This window comes from Tenrec ecaudatus, chromosome 14 (assembly GCF_050624435.1).
Source record: "Tenrec ecaudatus isolate mTenEca1 chromosome 14, mTenEca1.hap1, whole genome shotgun sequence".
NCBI lineage: Eukaryota > Metazoa > Chordata > Mammalia > Afrosoricida > Tenrecidae > Tenrec > Tenrec ecaudatus.
The window spans coordinates 101,954,180-101,973,287 of NC_134543.1; positions in this window are offsets into that span (position 1 = coordinate 101,954,180).

Below are 19,108 nucleotides of genomic sequence, written 5' to 3' on the forward strand. Positions count from 1 at the left end.
GCCGCTCCAGGCGCACAAAAGGCGCTTTTAATTCCAGTAAAGAGTTAACAACCTCAGAAACCAAGATGGGCAGTTCTTTCCACCTGCAGCCACCCACACTGCATGTGTTTGTTAAGATGGAGGAGGACATTGTGGATTGGTGTGGGACATATGGGCTAATGTAGGACTTGTAGACTTGGGCTGCACTGGTTTGGGATTTTTTCTCCATGTGCATTTCCCCTTTATCTAAAGCTCTCTTTTTATACATTTCAGTTTCTGTGGATTTATTTCTCTAATGTACTCAGACTAACCCAAGTAATATAAGAAAAGGCAGAACATATGTAAGCACCCGTTCCATTTGGGAAAGACACTAAACAGTGAAAAGCTATTTTCCTCCATGCCATCTCTGGGTGGCACAAACAATTAAGTGCTCAATTCATAACTTAAACGATCATCTGAACCCGTATCATGGTACCTCAGAAGGCAGACCTGGTGGTTTGCTTTTGAACCCTCACAGAGCCTTGCAGCCCCTATCTCACAAGGTTCAGTTTGGCTCTGCACAAAAAGTTTCAATGACTTGGAATCTACCCCACAGTAACTGTTTGGATGCAAGTATACTCAGTCCTGAGTTATGACCGGCTCCATCCTGACGATTTTGTCATGAGGCAGTTCTGACCGAAGTCAAATACCTCATGATACTAGCTTTTCTTTTCTTATTTTTTTCCACAGGTAGTTAAAAGACTTTATTAGGAAGGCTTTGAAGTCAAAAGTAACACTCTTGATAGAATTTTCTTTCATCCTTTAAGTCGGCTCTGCAAATATATAATCAGTAATTTAGCTGTAAGATCAAAGATACGTTAATTTATTTAAGATAAAATATATTTTAGTTCTTAAAATTTATCCCATAAAGTACACATTTCCCTATAAATTCCCTACTTATACAAAAGAGGTAAAAATAAAAACAAACACAAAATATAAAATCTCCAACTAAATAGTAACTGAGCATCTTTTTAAAAATTGTAAAAAACTAACAAGAGAAATTAATGTGTGTGTTTGTTAATATTAAAAAAAGTGAAAAATTTCTGGATGGGGGACTCCTACCCCCTGGTTTTACATATCTCACCGTCATCAGTCTGTGGGGCTTGAATACATTGGATATAAACTTACAGCTACAATGGCAATAGAGGTGTGTGGTATAGCATGAGTGCATGCTACTTATGATAAACTTTCTAAAAACAGAAAGTGAAGCAGATGGTCATAATGCAGCTCATCATAAGTATAATACAGCACAACTCAGAGATTGTGTTTTCTGGGTCTTTGAACTGATATGAGCCAATTGAGATGTGGGATGATGAACTGAATGTGAAATTGACCTGTTTTTTAAAGCTTGAATGATCTGAAAGGCTAAATGGAATGGGGAAAAGTTTGGTTTCAATCCTTGAAATAGTGATTTGGGGACCTTTCCGGAACCTGTTTCATGACGCCAATTTACTTCCAACACTGTGGATAGTGACACACATTCAATGAAGCAAGTGCTTGACTGCCAACTTTGAGCCGGCTCTATTATTGCCTACTCAGCTTATCCAGACATTTTCTTGCAAACTGGCGTTATATTTTTTTAGCCAAATATGTTTCTAATGGTTTATCTTTTCAATTTCCATAAACCACATTATTTAATAAAATTTTTTTTAATCTCCACAAATGAAAATGTGGTTATAAAGTATAAACACCAGGGTTATTGGGTAAAAGGGACTGCAGGACACAGGGTACTAGGAACTTCAGAAGCCTAGGGATTTGGGTGGAAACACTGATTGAGGCACACTAATACACCGCTTGATGTGGAATAGCCCTCATGTGGACCTACGACGTGTGATATTTAGGCAGTGAGCCCTCTTACTCAGTCACAATCACCGACTCCTCAGAACTGTTTTTGAGTCAGGGGAGACTGCATATAATGTCCCCAGAAAGGATCAGTGTCTAGGCTGGAGTCTGAACGCATCAATATATTAAAGATGCTTGCTTCTGTTTGCATCACTTTTATCCCTATCATTCTTCTCCTGCAGCCAAAACTCAGTCCCAGGCGGATGGCAACTACAGTAACCAGACTGTTCTATCTGACTTCTACGTTAGGACACATAGACCATCTGAATAAACCCTTTGATTCTGTGTCCCTCTCCTTCCCATAAACAAAACTGCAGCCAGCACCAGACGTTAAACCTGCAGGCTAAAGGTTTGTCAAAAGTCTAGAAAGAGCAGTCAATACCCTGAAAACCTAGGCTGCTGAAGAGAAGACACAGAATCAAAAGCTACAACTGAAAAAAAAAAAAAAAGCTCCAGGTGGGTGTCATTCAGACAACCGATTCCAATGAAAACACTTGAGCTTCTCACAGTGTAAAATTGCTTTTACTTCCATACTATTGTAATTCAAACAGTTTCCCATATCTCACCTCCAAATGTAACTCCAGCAGATTCAAGTATATTAAGGAAGAGGCAATTATTCTGGTGTTTCCCCTGCACCGATTATGGAGCCAAACAGTTTTACTATTCTCAGCTCATGCCTTAGATTTTCAACTATTTGAATGTGAAGGAAATCTTAACATGCCGCGTTTCATAGGCTGACTTCAGTGTTGCCTCACCCAGATTTACGTTTTTCATTTCTAGAGTGCCTCACCATGAGTTTTTTTTTTTTTGGGGGGGGGGGGCGTTAAGGAGCATTATCATTTTCCAACATCAGTTGTTGATGGGAAATTTTACATCCTGCAGGTTCCCGTAATCAATAATTACATTAAACAATGGAGCTTTCTGTATCTTCCTGTTTTTCACAACAAGTTATGCTCACTCATATTGTTAGCTTATCACGCCAAATGTCCAAGATGCACAGTTGGTGTTAATTGAAGTGCGGAATGATTCATGCATTGGTCATTTTTGCATTGCAAGTTCTTGAGCATCTTGATTTTGAAATTCAGTAAAGTGAGATGATGCCTTAGCCAGTCAAATGCTGCTGCTTCCAAGCCTCACGTACACCCAGACATATCTGAGCAGAAGCCACATTATCTACATGAAACAGCTTTGGGTGCTCCCCAGCTATATGCAGATGCCCACCAAGTATGAGATTATTTTGCTTTCTCTGTTTTGGCTCTTACTAGCAGTCAGTCTCATTCCATCTCTTTTGTAGATGGTTGTGGATTCTGGGGGGCCTATGGCATAATGGTGGACTTATGAGATTAAAAAGATCTTTTAGGGAAGTTTTCTTGATGTGCATTTAATATTTAATTACAACTCTCTTTTATACACGTGTGTCTGTGGATTTCAACATTTAAGTGCACAGATTAGCACATTCCCATAGCGGATTGAACCTCCCTTCCGTCATGTCTATAGGTATGTCTCCTTCCTATAGGCAGCTGGACAGTAATTTATCTGGGGAACGTCTGGTAAACCAGGACAATGGTGCTTCCCCAGCTTTCTGTGATGAAGGGCCAGGCCATTGGTTACCTTTATAAAAGTCTCCTGACACGTCCTAGTGATGTCTGTTTCTGGGATCAAAGTGGCTTCCTCTTCCTCGGTTGGTATTGTTGGTAGGTGCTGTCCAGTTGGTCTGCTTCAAGGGAGCCCCAATGTACAGGACAAGGAAAGGCTTGCTAGTTGTGGGCCTCCCTCATTTCTTTCTGATGTTTGAACCCATCGTTGCAGCTCCTGTGGCCATGCATCGTGCAAACGGCCTGGCTCTTTGTCACTGATCCTCCCCTTTAATCTGACCAAAAGTGTTCGTCATCTGGTCCTCTCTCTGACAAGGTTATGCCTAGTTTTACTAGTCCTCCACTACCTGACAGTGTATCAATGATTAGCATAGGTTTTCGGTGGTGTATTTGTCATCCTCAGTGTGTCCTTATTGGGGGCTCTTACAACTCTTGTTATAATCCATACACCAATTGTATCTGACATAGTCATACGTATATTGCCATCATTCTTTTCTAGACATTTACTTTCTATTGAGCCCTTGGGATCAGCTCCCCTTTTTTTCCTCCTCCCCCACTCGTGGTTACTTGATAGATTATAGATTGTTATAATTTTCATATCTCACATCGACCATTATCTCTTTTATCCTCAGCTTTCTGTTGCTCCTCTCCCTGCGAGGGGTGTGGGGTTATATGTGATTCATTGCTATCAGTTCCCCTTCCTCCCATCCTCTACCCCCTTCCCCCTACCCTTTTGTTATCTCTATTCCCATTCCTGTTCCTGGGTTCCATGTGTTGTGAGTTTTATCTCTTGCTAATACCTATGCACTCTAGTCCAGAGTGGGAAGCGGCACTGGGGTGATGATAGTGGGGGTTGAGGAGGCCTCAATGGGTCAGAGGCAGATTGTGTGATTCATTGGTGCGATCCATGTCTCCTCAGTGGGCCTCCACCCAGTGGGACACAGCATCTGGGAGGTTTGTGGCTTTCTCCTGAGACAGCATGGTGGCCAAAGGCCCGGGCATTGAGGGTGGGACTCTGGGCCTGGCGTGGCAGCACTTGCAGAAGCCACCCCCTCCCCCAGGCACCCACCTGGATACGGACGAGCACATGAGAGAGTTGGCTGTGAACTTTGAGGGTGGCCTCAGCGTCTCAGAGCAGGTGGGGTCTGGCCAGAGTCAGCTCCCATAGCTCCAACCAGGAAGCCCTGCCCCCAGGTGGGAGTCAGCAGTTATCCCAGCATGCTCATTCCTCCCCCTCAGTTTCTGTCTGGTCAGCCCTTCAGCTTCCTGGCTGGGTTTAGAACTTGTCCTAAGCTCCCAGAGGGCCACCGTCCTGAGATCTTGCTCAGTGCTTCAGGCCTTTCTGTAAATTCTCCTCCCATAAGCCCATTATCACTAGCAGTTTACCCCTTGCTCTAACGATGTTCCAGGAGGCCTGCTTGGGAAGGGTTGGGCTGTTGCCTGGATCAGTCCCACTAACTGGTCCTCAGGAGAAAGAAGAGGTTCCCTGCTCCTGGAAAGATTTACTGGCTTGCAAACCCTCTGGAGCATCCCCATGAGTCAGCAGGTGGGGTCATTCTAAAGCCCGGCACTCCGCAGGTAGCCACGTTTTGTGCCACCCAGGCATGCTGTGTGTTTGGAGGAGACTGCACACCCTTCAAAGGTAGAAGCTGCACCCCTCCATGGTTCTTGCATGCAGCAAATGCAGGGCCCCTGAGACTCTGGGCCAGACTCTGGGCTAGGGTCATGGGCAAATCATTATCTCGCCTAAGCTCCATCTGGGCTGGAAACGCAGTAGCTTGAACTGTGACCTGGGTCATCCTGGGGCTGTGCAGGGCATCCTCAACCCAGCTCAACTCTTCCCAGAATGCCCCTGCAGGTGCAGGGATCCCCTGGCTTGGGAAAGTGACCCTGCTAAGTGGGCTTTGTGACCAGGCTCCCTGATCCACCTACCCAGCTTTGCCTCCTCCACAGGCCGCAGACAGCAGGGGCTGCCCTGGGTTCCCTGAACTCGGGCCCTCTCCAGAGACAGTGTGGGCAGGACCTGGAGGGTGTGGAAGTGAGTCGTGCTGGGAAAGTGGAACAGAGGGTAGGGTAGATGCTGGGTGGGCTGAGGGGGCAGGAGATGCCCTGCAGAGTTCTAGAACCAGGGCTGAGGTATGTGGGAGCTGTTGGGGCCAGCTGGCCCTTTTGTGAGTTTTAGGGGCTGCCTGAACCCCATCCACATTGACCCTCTCCAGCCCCACATTTGGCAGATGCTGGAAGAGAAGTTCAAGGTCTTCCGGGAGAAAAGGCAGAGTGTGGGGTTGCCAGGGTGCAGGCCCTGAGCGAGCTGACAGGTGCTGTGGAACTCACCTCCCCCAGCTCCATGGCCGAGAGTCAAGTCCAAAGGAGCTGCGTTGAGGCCACATGGGTGATGCTGGACAAGGCAATGAAAGCCCGCACAGAGGTGGGTGCCCAGAGGGACAGGCCAGTGAAGCCAAGGGGCTCGGCACACAGTGGCCTACCCCAGATGTGTGTGCGTGTGTGCATGTGTGTGTGTGCTCATGTGTAGGGGTGGGCATGTGGGTGTGTGCATGCGTACTTCTGTGTGTATTCTCGTGTGCGCATGTGTGTATGAAGGGGCATGGCTGACTCCAGCTCCCAGCATCAATCAGCCTTCCCCGTCCAACCACGCTCCTTCCTGCCCCCAGTTTGGAGTCCTTCAGCACAGGTCACTCCTTGTGGGAGGAGCAAAAAGTGGGCTCTCCCAATGCTCCCTGAGCACGGGCCGCAGTTTCCTTGGGGGCACAGGCCCTGCTGGTCTTCTTGCTGACCGCCACTCTTAGAGCTCCCTGCTTCCCCTCCCCACACCCTCCTTTCTCGGGATCAGGTGTCTCAGTGCACTGAGCACCTGACAGGTCCTGCAACCGAAATCCTGGGGCTGGGTGGCCCCGGGGCCAGCCCTCTCCTCACTGACTGTTGGAGGTGCTACAGGCAGACCCCCTGACAGGCAGCGCACTCACTCCCTGAGCCGCCATCCTCATGTGCTCAGGGCTCCCCACCTTTTTGCCTTCCTCCCAACATGCGTGTCAAGACCCTTTCCTCCCTCGGGCCCTGCCTGTGGCCCCCGGGCCTCATCAGGAACCTGCTGTGATCAGAGGAAACATCCATCTTCTAACCACCGAAGGGCCAGAAGGCGCGAATGTACAGCGATGATAATAGGTAAAGGTCACGGTAAAGTCACAGAGGACAGGAAAGACAGGGGTGAGAGAATACAATAAAGAGTCAGACATGTTTTATTAGGCATGCTCACTCCAGCTTCTCTTGATGCACCACGTGGAACTGGGAGAAGTGGAACCTTTGCTATCTTGGGACATGTATAGGGAGCCTGGAGAAACACCTCTTCAGTAGTGACATGGGTCACAAGGTGGGTGGTATCTATCGTAAGGCCCCTGTACTTGAGCTCACCAAGGTGAGGAAAGCTAATACCTGCATTGGGGGAAGCTTCAAGGGGGGCTGGATGTCACGGTGGGAAGAGAGGGCAAAAGGATCATATCTGCTTCTACACAGAGATACAATCAGCCATGTGCTCACATTAAGGCAGCCTAGCTGTTAGTAGAGAATCTGTGGGAATGATTTTTAAAGCAGGATAATGTACTTGGACTTTACCTCTAACTTACCAAAGTAGAGGCTTTCCTATTGTGAAATACCAGCTTTCCAGATTCTCCCTGTTATAAGTTAGGGAATAGAGTCTTCGTCCTATTTCCCTCCGTGTTATCGCCCCACAAATCCCCAAGCCACAGTCTTTGCTCAAAAGGAGGTGGCCCTTTTCTCAGGGAGATAGTTACTGGCCCTCCTTCCCGCTGTGCCCTCGACTTCCACAAGGCGGCGCTCGAGCTGTGGGGCCACATGCAGAAGGTGGTCCTGGTGGAGGGTGCTGTCATTGGCCACGACCTGGCATCTGTGGAGGTCCTGCAGCGCCAGCACCGCCTCTTGCATGGGAGGGCCCCAGTCCCTCCCCCCCGCAAGAACCCCTCTTTGTAGGCAATGGATGGATGAGGAGCCCTCACCCCCAGCTGGCCCCAGGCAAGACTGCTGCCACCTCTGCCCCCTCTGGGATGGCAGGTGATGGGCCTGGGCTTGTCCTAGGCTGGGGTACAGCCAGGATGGCCTGCAGAGTCCTGGGTGGAGGAGCATTCAGCCTGCTCTCTGCCAGCTGCAGAGGGAGCTGGTGGCTGTGGACGAGGTGATGGTTCAGATGGGAATGGAGGCCATCCAGGTACACCCTGCGGTCCAGGAGGGCCTGGCCGGGCAGCTGGCTGAGGTGCAGGTGGCGTGGGCCACCTTGACATGAAGGCCTGGGGGCAGGGCCAGCAGCTGGAGTGGGTAGCCCATGGCCACGCCTTCCTCAGGCACTGCCAGGAACTGCTGTATGTGCCACCCCACCTGGATGGGGGCTCGCTCTATTCCATGCGGGTGAGGGCACCCAGCTCAAACCTGCCTCCTCCCTGTTCTGCCCTTTGGCCCTGAGACCTGTCCCCATGCCCTGTCCCCCACCCAGCACTCGGGCTCAAGAGAAGCAGGCGCTAGTCTATATCCTCAGAAGGGCCAGCTGGGGCCAAGGAGACACTGGGGCAGGAGCTCTGCCTGAGAGCCCAGGCAGTTCAGCCGGCGGGGTAGCAGCTGCTGGACACCAGCCACGTCATGGCCCCAGAGATGTGCGCGCTGAGGGCTAGGGCCAGGGTGGTGCGTGGCCAGAGCTCCCTTTCCTGCTTCTCCTTGATCCACGGTAACCCAGCCCTGCCCCACCCAGGCCACACCCTGTGCCCCTCCCAACAGCCCTCTGCCCCCCCAGGTCACAGTGTCTCCGGGAGCTGGACAGGCAGCTGTAGGAGCTCCGGACCCCCTGGGACCTTCACCAGGATCACTGCCAGGTGAGCCAGGACCAGGAGGATCTGCGGGGAATGCTGGGTCAGGCCGAGGTCTGGCTAGCCTTCTGAGAGGACCTCTTGCTAGACCCTGACTGTGGGGTGAGCAGGGTTCCGCCACTTAGAGGGCCACATGCCTGGCACCAGGACTTGGAAAGGCAGCTGGCGGCCCAGGAGGAGAAGCTCACCCAGCTCCAATGTAGGTGAGGGTGTGGAGGGCGGGACTGAGGAGGGGTTGAAGGGCCTCCACTTGCGGTGGGGTCTCCAGAGCATTGATCTGCCCTGAGGGCCACCCCTTCGGGGAAACAGCCGCAGGGTCCTGTCCTCCATGGGCAGTCTGGCTCTGTGGGGTCCATCACAACTTCTTCTGCCCAACTGCTCCCTCCCATCCTCCTCCTGGTTTCCCCCTCTGAGAGCTGCCCCCAGAGCAAGCCCTGTGGGACACAGAGGGTCACTATGGGTGGAAACCAATCAATAATCTCATGGGTGCAGAGCACACTCTGAGGAAAACACGGGAGGTGACATTAGCTACAGAGAATCTGAGTGGAGCGAGGGTTTGTAATCCTTGTGTAGGCTGGGGGTGGGGCTGATAGGGGGGCGATTGATACCACAGGATCCTGTGGGACTGAAAGTGAGGACCTGAGGGTGGACGGGCAGAGGGAGTGCCCCATCCTCTGAGGCAGGAAGGTGGTCAGCTAGGGTGAGCACGGAGGAAGATGAGCAGGGGCTGCTGCAGTCATGCAAATGTCACGTAAGAATCTCACATTAGTATAAAATGTTTGTCTCCATTGCAAAGCCACCTCTAGCAACTAGGATCCCCTCTCTCCCCATCTGGAGTTGACGAGTGAAGAAAATAAAAAACTGAAGCAAAGCAGTCCACAGGACTAACGGACCACCAACACCACAGCCCTCCATCTTTGTCCTGGAGACCAGGAGAGTTAGATGGTGCCCAGCCACCACCTCAAAGTGCTCTGGTTGAGCTCAAACTGGCAACTTGTGCACAGCTTGAAAGCCAATGGAAGTTGACTTCATGAATAGAGGGCATTACAAGTTTGACAGGGACTGCTGGAACCCCGAGACCAGGGCCCTTCAAATTCAAAACAGAGCCCAGCTCCGGGAATCACCCCTGCCCAAGCAACAGTCGAGCTGATAAAGTGAACGCATGGCACCTGTGAGGCAAGTGCTTCCCAGAGCAAAGGGGAGCATTTGCCCTCAAAATTCAGGAGGGTGGGAGGGGCCATGGAGGAGGCAAGAAGATTGCTGTGTTATATTATGAGGGCTGCAAACAAAATGTGTAGAAATTGTTAAACTGCTCTGCATGTTTCCACAAAAAAACAAAAACCCTCTATATTAAAATTCATATATATATGTGCATTATATGTGTGTATATATATATTAGTCAAACCCAAGTTCAGAAAAAGGCATGTCCCGGGCTGCTGCTCGTGGCAAGGTCAGTGGTCTGAAACCCATCAGAAAGACGCGGCTCGGCTGTCTGCTCCCGTAGTGACAGCCTCAGAGTGCCGCAGGGGCCGTCGTGTGCTGTCCTACAGGGCCTCGATGATAGAAATCGACTCGATGGCAATGATTTGAGTGCTTTGAAAGTCAGAAACTGTAGACAGTGATCTATAAACGTCCTTCTCTCCTGTAAGGTGTCTGTAACACAATCAAAGGAAAACAATCGGTCTGCTCTCCAGATCTTTAATGGGATCGTTTCCAGGGAGCCTAGCCACGCACTGCCAGGCTGTGCCTTTCAGATCCGCTGGCACTGCTAGGAAGGTTGAGGGCCCTGCAAGGGTGGGGGACTCTCCAGCCTGCTCCCCAGCAATAGAGGCACTAGGCCAAGACTGGAAGAGCCCCGGCGGGGGAAGAGTGGGGAGGTTGAGGCAGTCACTGTGCCCTGCTTCTGACACTCTTCATGTGGCTGCTATGGTCACCCTTGACCTCAGGGAAGGCCAAGGGTCACCAGGGCAGAAAACACTTCCTTTTTATGGTCAGGGCCATATCGGGTCTCAACTCCACTGCTAATTAGCTGTGGTCTCTAGCAAGTAACCCAGCCTCTCGGTGCACGCAGTTTCCCCAGTGCTATCTGGAGTCCCCAGAAGGGCCAGGTACAGCCAGGCTGCTTGCAGCTGGGCCAGAACCAGCAGCTGCCCTCACCGTGCCCTGAAGCCAGAAGCCCAGAACTCAAAGGCTGATCTTTGCTGAAGGTCGTCCGACATGGCCTCTCAGCTTAAGTAAGGGGTCTCAAGCTCCAGGCTGCACAAGTTGCTCCCTGAAACACGTGGCCCGGGCCCCCAATGTGGGCACACAGAAAGCCAGTTCACGTCTCAGGGGTTTGGCAGAGCCGCAGCACAGCAAGGGTCTCCCTGGAAGCCCCTCCACCCCATGCCCAGCACCTCCCCCAAACTCACCCCTGCTCCAGGCTGCTGGTACTCACTGTAGGTCCTGTCACCACTGCTGGGCCCTGGGGGCAGTGCTGGGCCGCCACTCCAGCAGGCTCTCCACTAGTGGGGCAGGCTGCCCCCTGGTGGCCACCCATCTTCACTTGGTGCCGAAAAGTTGCAAACTTGGTTAAGAGGAGCTGAGAAGAAAGGAGAGGGCTCACAGGCAGCCCTGGCTGGTGGGCTGTGAGACACCTCAGTGAATGATTGGCAGGGCAGGACTGGACAGCCACAGAACTTACCCCTCTACACAGAGAGGGGAATAGGAAGCCACAGCTGTCCTCAGTCCAGACTGATGTTCCCCATAAGCCCCTTGTGCATGCAGCCCCCCCTCCACCACCCGTCTTCATTCGGCTCCAGGGCCCCCTCCTTGCCCCTAGCCCCTTCCTCACGAGGGTGTGCTCATAGTCCTCTCTCCTCTGGCCACCTGCTGCTGACTGCTCAGCCAGCTCTGCAAGTCCTTGGCTTCCCTCAGGAAGCCCTGCAGTGCCAGCATCCTCTTCAGATCCTGGCCCCTGTGGTGACAGCCTGAGTCCCCCAACAGTTAGTGTGCATGTGTCCACACTCTGGAGGACAAGGGACCCAATCAAAGGGGCTGCCTGAAGGACAAGGTTCTTCATGGTCATTGGCCAGGCTGCTCCTCTGGATTCAAGAAGCAAACCCAGGGCAGGGGGAGTTGCGGCTGGCGAGGGTGTGGCTGTGGGGAAGGGCATGACTGGAGCCAGGGAGCCGAGCCCCTGCCCTGCAGGCTCTCCTCCAAGGTTTGTGGGAAGAGGAAACAGTGAAGGACTCATCTTTTCCTGACACATGTCTACAGGCCTCTGTCACGGTTCTCTTCAAGGCAGGGGTAGCATCTAGGGGAATAAGCAACCCCAGCCAGTTTTCTGGTACCCACAGATGCAGTGACCTTCACTGTTGGGCTGCCAACTCCCGCAGTGTCTGCAGCTGCTTCCAGAGCCTCCCCTGCATCACACCCAGCTGCTCTGAGACCTCAGTTACAAGGATCTACATATAACTTCCTCCCTGGGGGATGGACAACAGAAAAGTGGGTGAAGGGAGACAAAATATGTAAGATCTGACAAATTATCAAGGGTTCATGAGTGAGGGGGGAACAGGGAGGGCGGGCGGAGAAAAATGAGGACATGATGCCAGGGCCTTAAGTGGAGAGCAAATGTTTTGAGAATGATGAGGGCAATGAATGTACGGATGTGCTTTACACAACTGATGTATGTATGGATTGTGATAAGAGTTGTATGTGCCCCTATTAAAATGATTTTAAAAAATTAAATCATTTAAATTTCTTAGGACAATGCCATTTGATTTCAAAGCAACATTCACGAAAGCTATTTTTTCGCCTTCACTATCTTCTATTTAGTTTTAGATAGAGCAAAAGCAATTCTTATGCCTTTTTATGAGATGTAATGCAAGTAGACATAAATTTATGCATAATTAAATATTTGAATGAACAAAATATTTTGTTAAAGAATTTGAACTTTTGTGAAAATCATAGAAAGCATATAGCATTTTATCGAAGGGTTGGGAATTTTTTCCTCTATTTTATTCTAGTATATGTTCTGAGGTTCTTAGGGCATATTCTGATTGTTGTCATGTAAGAGAATGTACATTCCATATAAGAGAAAACCTTCCTTATAATATTTTCCTATCCATTGCTTCCTGCTGAATCTCTCATTTGTTCTTTTATCATTTTTTCCTATAAAAAACCCAGGCTGCTAAATTTTATTCTTATTAATCATTTATATAAGTTAAGAGAATATTTATTATATATACATTTTTATTAAAAATCTTTTCTTGGAGACTCTTACAACTTTTGTTGCAATCCATATTGATTGCATCAGTCATTTGGTACATATGTTGCCTTCATTCATTTATAGACATTTCTTTCTTTTTCTTTTTTAAAATCATTTTATTGGGGCTCATACAACTCATCACAATCCATACATACACCAATTGTGTAAAGCACACTTATACATTCGTTGCCTTCATCATTCTCAAAATTTGCTTTCTGCTTGGGTTCCTGGAATCAGCTCATTTCCCCTTTCCCCTCTCCCCCTCTCACCCTGCACCTCTTCCCTCATGAACCCTTAGTAATTTATACATTATTATTTTCTCTTATCTTACACTGCGCGGCGTCTCCCTTCACCCAATTTTCTGTTGCCCATCTCCCAGGGTGGAAGTTATATGTAGATCCTTGTGATCGGTTTCCCATTTCTACACCCACTTCGCTCCTAGTATTGCCCCTCTCACCGCTGGTCCTGGGGGGTTCATCTGTCCTGGATTCCCTTTGTTTTCAGTTTCCGTCTGTACCGCTGTGTATCTTCTGGTCTAACCAGGTTTGCAAGGTAGAACTGGGATCCTGAGAGTTGGGGGGAGGAAGCGTTTAATAACTAGAGGTAGGTTTTGAGTTTCATTATTGCTACACTGAACCCTGAGTGGCTCATCTCCTTCCCACTACCCCTCCCCAAGGGATGTCCAGTTGTCTACAGGTGGCCATTGGTCCCCCGTCTTGCACTCCCCTCATTCACGATGATATAATCCCCCCTCCCGCCTTTTTTGCTTGAAAACTGTTCCCCTCAGCCCTTCATGATCACACATGTTGGTGTGATGCTTCCATGTGGACTTTGTTGCTTCTGGGCCAGCTTGTTTACTTTCAAGCCTTTAAGACCCTGGACGCTATATCGCTTGATAGCCGGGCACCATCAGCCTTCTTCACCACACTTACTTATGCACACATTCATCTTCAGCGTTTATGTGGGGAAGGTGATCACACAAGGGTTGTTTTCGTTCTTTGGTGTCTGCTACCTGATCCCTTCAACACCTCGTGCTCACTTAGGCTTGTGTGCTTCTTCTCTGTGGGCTTTGTTGCTTCCGAGCTACATTTCAGCCTGTTTGCCTTCAAGCCTTTAAGAACCCCAGAGTTTCATTATATTGTGCAGAGAGTTGCTATGAGCCAAACCCACTCGACTGCACCCAACAACAATAACAACAGGACTTGTGCTTCTAACAATATGCTGAAGAAGACCTTAAGAGAATCTCTCCTTCGTTTAGAGAAGTGGCTCTCGACCTGTGGGTCATGTCTATTTAGGGGGTCAAACAGCCCTTTCATAGGGTGGCCTCAATTATAGCAGTAGCAAAATTACAGCTATGATGTAGCAACAAAAATAATTTTATGGTTGCTTGGTCACGACTACATGAGGAACTGGATGAAAGGGTCATGAGTAAGAATGTTGAAAACCACTGTCCAAGAGGAAGACTCAATTCTTGGTACAGTTGAAGGGCAACAAAATAGACTCAGCCCCAATATAGATGGGATAGCACAGTGGCTGCAACAATAAACACAAGCCAAAGAAACACTGCAAGGATGGCACAAGACGGGACAGTGTTAACCGCAAGAAAAATAACAGGACTTTTTTTTTCTAACAATGTTCCTAAGCAGACCTTAAGAGAATCTCCTATAAATTTAGCGCAGCAGGCCTTAAACTGAGGGTCGTGACCCCTTTTGGGGGATGAATGACCCTTTCACGGCAGTGGACCATTCATTAATGTGGAAAAATTAGAGTTATGATATAGCAATGAAAATAATTTCGTGATTTGGCAGTCACCACTACATGAGGAATGGTATGAAAGAGTCGTGGCATTAGGAAGGTTGAGAACCACTTCCCTAGAGGAAGACAGAATTCTTGGTAGAGTAAGAGGGCAGCAAAGGAGAGGCAGCCCCTACAAGATTGATTAGCCCAGTGGCTGCAACAATGAGCTCAGGCAAATGAACAACTCTGAGCATGGCATTGGACTGGGCAGCATTTCATAATATTGTGCATAGAGTTGCTGTGACCAGAAACCCACTCGACAGCACTCAACAAAAATAACTACAGGACTTGTGCTTCTAACAATATGGTGAAGTAGGACATAAGAGAAAGTCCTTTAACTTTAGAGCAGCAGTTCTCAACCTGTGGGTCACGCCCCTTGGCAGGGTAGAGTGACCCTTTCACAGGGGTGGCCCGATTCATAACGGTAGTACAATTACAGTGACAAAGTACCAATGAAAATAATTTTATGGTTGCTGGTCCCCACTAAATGAGAATCGATATGAAAGGGTAGTGGCATTAGGAAGGTTAAGAACCACTTCTCTAGGGCAAGACACAAATTTGGTACAGAAGGGAAGGAAGAGAGCGGCAGTCTCCAACAAGTTGGATTAGCACAATGGCTGCAACACTGAGGCCAAGCACACAAGCACGGTGAGGGTGGCACAGGGCAGGGCAGCGTTTCATTATATTGTGCATAGAGTTGCTAAGAGTCAAAACCCACTCGACGGAACTTAACGACAAGAACTACAGAACGTGTACTTCTAACAATATGCTGAACTAGATCTTAAGAGAAACACCTCTAAATTTAGAGCAGGGGTTCTTAACTTGTGGTTCGCGACCCCTATGGGGCTTCAGATGAGCCTCTCACAGGTGTTGCCCAATTCATAACAGTAGTGAAATCACAATAATGGAGTAACAATGAAAAAAAATTACTGTTGGAGGATCACTACAACATTAAGAATTGTATAAAGGAGTCATGCCATTAAGAAGGTTCAGAAACAGTGCCCGAGAGGAATACACAAAACGTGATACTGCAGAAGGGCAGCAAGTGAGAGGCAGACCCTACAATATGGAATAGCACAGTGGCTGCAACAATGAGTGCCATCAACGAACCACTGTGAGGACGGCACAGAACGGGGCATCGTTTCATTATATTGTGCGTAGAGTTGCTGAGAGTCAAAACCCACTCGACGGCAACTAACAGCAACACAAAAAGAACTTGAGCTTCTAACAATATGCTGACGTAGATCTTAAGAGAAACTCCTCTTAGTTTAGTGCAGGGTTCTCAGCCTATGAATCACGAACCCTTTTGGGGATTGAGTGGGTTGAATGACCCTTTCACAAGGGTTGCCTGATTCATAAGATTAGCAAAATTACAGTTATGAAATATCAGCGAAAATTTTGTAAGACTGGGGGTCCACCACTATTTTGGGTACTGCATGAAAGGGTCATGGACTTAGGAAGATTGAGAACCACTGTCTGAGAGGAAGACACAAATGTTGGTAGAGTAGAAGGGCAGCAAAGGAGAGGCAACACCTCCAAGTTGGAATAGCTCAGTGGCTGCAACAACCAGCACAAGCAAAGAACCACTGTGAGGAATGCACAGGATGGGGGAGCGTTTCGTTATATTTTGCATACAGTTGCTATGAGCCAAAACCACTTGAAGGCACCTAAATACAATAACAACAGGACTTTTGCTTCTAACAATGTGCTGAAATATATCTTAAGAGACATTCTTCATAGTTTGGAGCAGAGATTCTCAAACTGTGGGTCATGACTCCATTAGGGTGATGAACTACCCTTGCACAGGGGTGGCCCAATTCATAGCAGTAGCTACATTACAGTTATGAAGTAGCAATGACGATAAATTTATGACTGGGACTGTACCCACTACATGAGGAGTGGTATAAAAGGCCTGTGGCATTATAGGAAGGTTGAGAGCCACTGTCCTCGAGCAAGACAGAAATCTTGGCAGAGCAGAAAGGCAGCAAATGAGAACCAGACCCCCAGATGATAGATTAGCGCAGTGGCTGCAACAATGAGTGCAGACAAGAAACGACTGTGAGGATGGCACAGAACGGGGCAGCGTTTCATTATCTTGTGCGTAGAGTGGCTGAGAATTGAAACCCACTGGGCAACACCTAACAACAATCACTGTAGGACTCATGCTTTTCACAATATGGTGCTGTAGATCCTAAGAAAAAATCCTCTTAGTTTGGAGCAGTGGTTCTCAACCTGTGGGTCGTGAGCCATTTGGGGGGTGTCAAATGACCCTTTCACAATCGAGGCCTGATTCATAACTGGAGAAAAATTAAAGTTACGAAGTAGCAATGAAAATAATTTTATGATTGGGGGTTCTTCACTTCATGAGGAAATGAATGAAAGGGCAGTAGAGGGGCAGAGAAAGAGAAGCAGCCCCCCCAAAAATTGGATTAGCCCATGGCTGCAACAATGACAACAAGCAAAATAACCACGGTGAGGGTGGCACGAGACGGGGTCACGTTTCATTATATTGTGTATAGAGTTGCTATGAGCCAGCACACACTCAAAGGCACCAAACAATAACAACAGGACTGTGCGTCTATGAATATGCTGAAGTAGACCTTAAGAGAAACTCCCCTTAGTTTAGACCAGTTGTTCTCAAACTGTGTCACAGTGCCTTTAGAAGAAAAATGAACCTTTCACATGGGTGGCCTGATCCATAACAGAAGTGAAATTACAGTTATGATGTAGCAATGAATATATTTCATGGTTGGGGAGTCACCACTACATGAGGACTGGTATGAAATAGTAGTGGCATTCAGAAAGTTGAGAACCACTATTCTTGAAGAAGACACAAATCTTGGTACGGAAGGGCAGGAAAAGAGAGGTAGTCCCTAACAAGATGGATTACCACAGTGGCCGCAACAATGAGCGCAAAAAGAAGAACCACCATGAGGATGCAAAGGGCAGGACAACGTTTCATTACATTGTGCATAGGGTTGGTATGAGCCAAAACCCACTCGAAGGCAGCCAAAAACAAGAACAGCATTTGTGCTGCTAACAATATGCTGAAACATAACTTAAAAAGAAACTCCTCTTAGTGTAGAATAGCAGTTCTCAAACTGTGGGTCGTGATGCCTTTTGGAGGGTGCGGGGGAGAATCACTATATCACATGGTGGCCTGATTCATAACAGTAGCATAATTTTAGTTATAAAGTAACAAGGAAAGTAATTTTATGATTGGGTGGGGAAGGTCACCAATACATGAGGAATGGTGTGAAAGAGTCGTGCATTAGGAAGTTTGAGAACCACTGCCCTAGAGGAAGACACAAATCTGGGTTCAGTAGAAGGTCAGCAAATGAGAGGCAGTCACCCAAAAGATGGATTAGCACAGAGACTGCAACAATGAGTGAAAACAAAAGAAAAGTGTGAGGGTGTTAGAGGATGGAACAGTGTTTCATGATACTGTGCATAGAGTTCTTATGAGCCAACTATGAGCCAAACCCACTCGACAGCCCCCTAACAACAATAAGAACATGACTCGTGCGTGTAATAATATACTGAGCTATACCACAGGAGAAACACCTCTTAATTTAGAACAGCGGTTCTAAACTTGTGATTTGTGACCACTTTGGTAGGTTGAACAACCCTTTTCCAGGGTGACTAGATTCATAAGACTTGCAAAATGACAGTTATGGAATAACAGTAGGAAAAAAACTTTATGCTTTGGGGACCACCACTACACATTGGGAAGTGTATGAAAAGGTCGTAGAAATAGGAAGGGTGAGAAACACTGTCCTAGAGGAAGACGCAAGTACAGTAGAAGGGCAGCAGAAGAGAGGAAGTCCCTACAAGACGGATTTGCACGGTGGCTGCAACAATGAGCGCAAGCAAAGAACCACCGTGATGATGATGCAAGACTGGGCAGGCCTTTATTATATTGTGCACAGGGTTGCTATGAGCCCAAACCCTCTTAATTTAGAGCAGCCGTTCTCAACTTGTGAGTGGTAAATCCTTTGGGGGTGTTCAAATGACCCTTCCATATGCGTGGCCAGATACGTAACAGTAGCAAAATTACAGTTATGAAGTAGCAACAGTATAATTTTTTGGTTGGGGGGTCATTACTACACAAGGCACTGTATGAAAGGGTCGTGGCATTAGGATTGCTGAAAACCACAGTCCTACAGGAAGACACGAGTCTTGATAGAGTTGAAGGGCCGCAATATAGAGTCATTCCCCAAAATAGATGGAATAGCATAGTGGCTGCAGCAATGAGCTCAAGCTAAGGGAACACTGTGAGGATGGCACAAGATGGGGCAGCGTTACATTATATGGAGCATAGAGTTGCTATGAGTCAAAACCCACTCGACTGCACCTGACAACAAAACAACAGGACTTGTGTTTCTTATCATGTGCTGAAGTAGACCTTAAGAGAAACTCCTATTAGTTTAGTGCAGCGGTCCTCAACTTTTGGGTCACGAGCCCTGTTGAGGGATGAATGAACCTTTCATAGTGGTCGCCCAGTCATAACAGTAGAAAAATTAGAGTTACAAAGTTGCAATGAAAATAATTTTATGATTTGGCAGTCAGCACTATATGAGGAACGGTGTGAAAATGTTGTGGCATTAGGAACGTTGAGAACCACTGCCATAAAGGAAGACACAAATCTTGGTAGAGTAGAAGGGCAACAAAAAATAGCCAGCCCCCCCCCCCAAATATGGCTCCAACAATGAGCACTA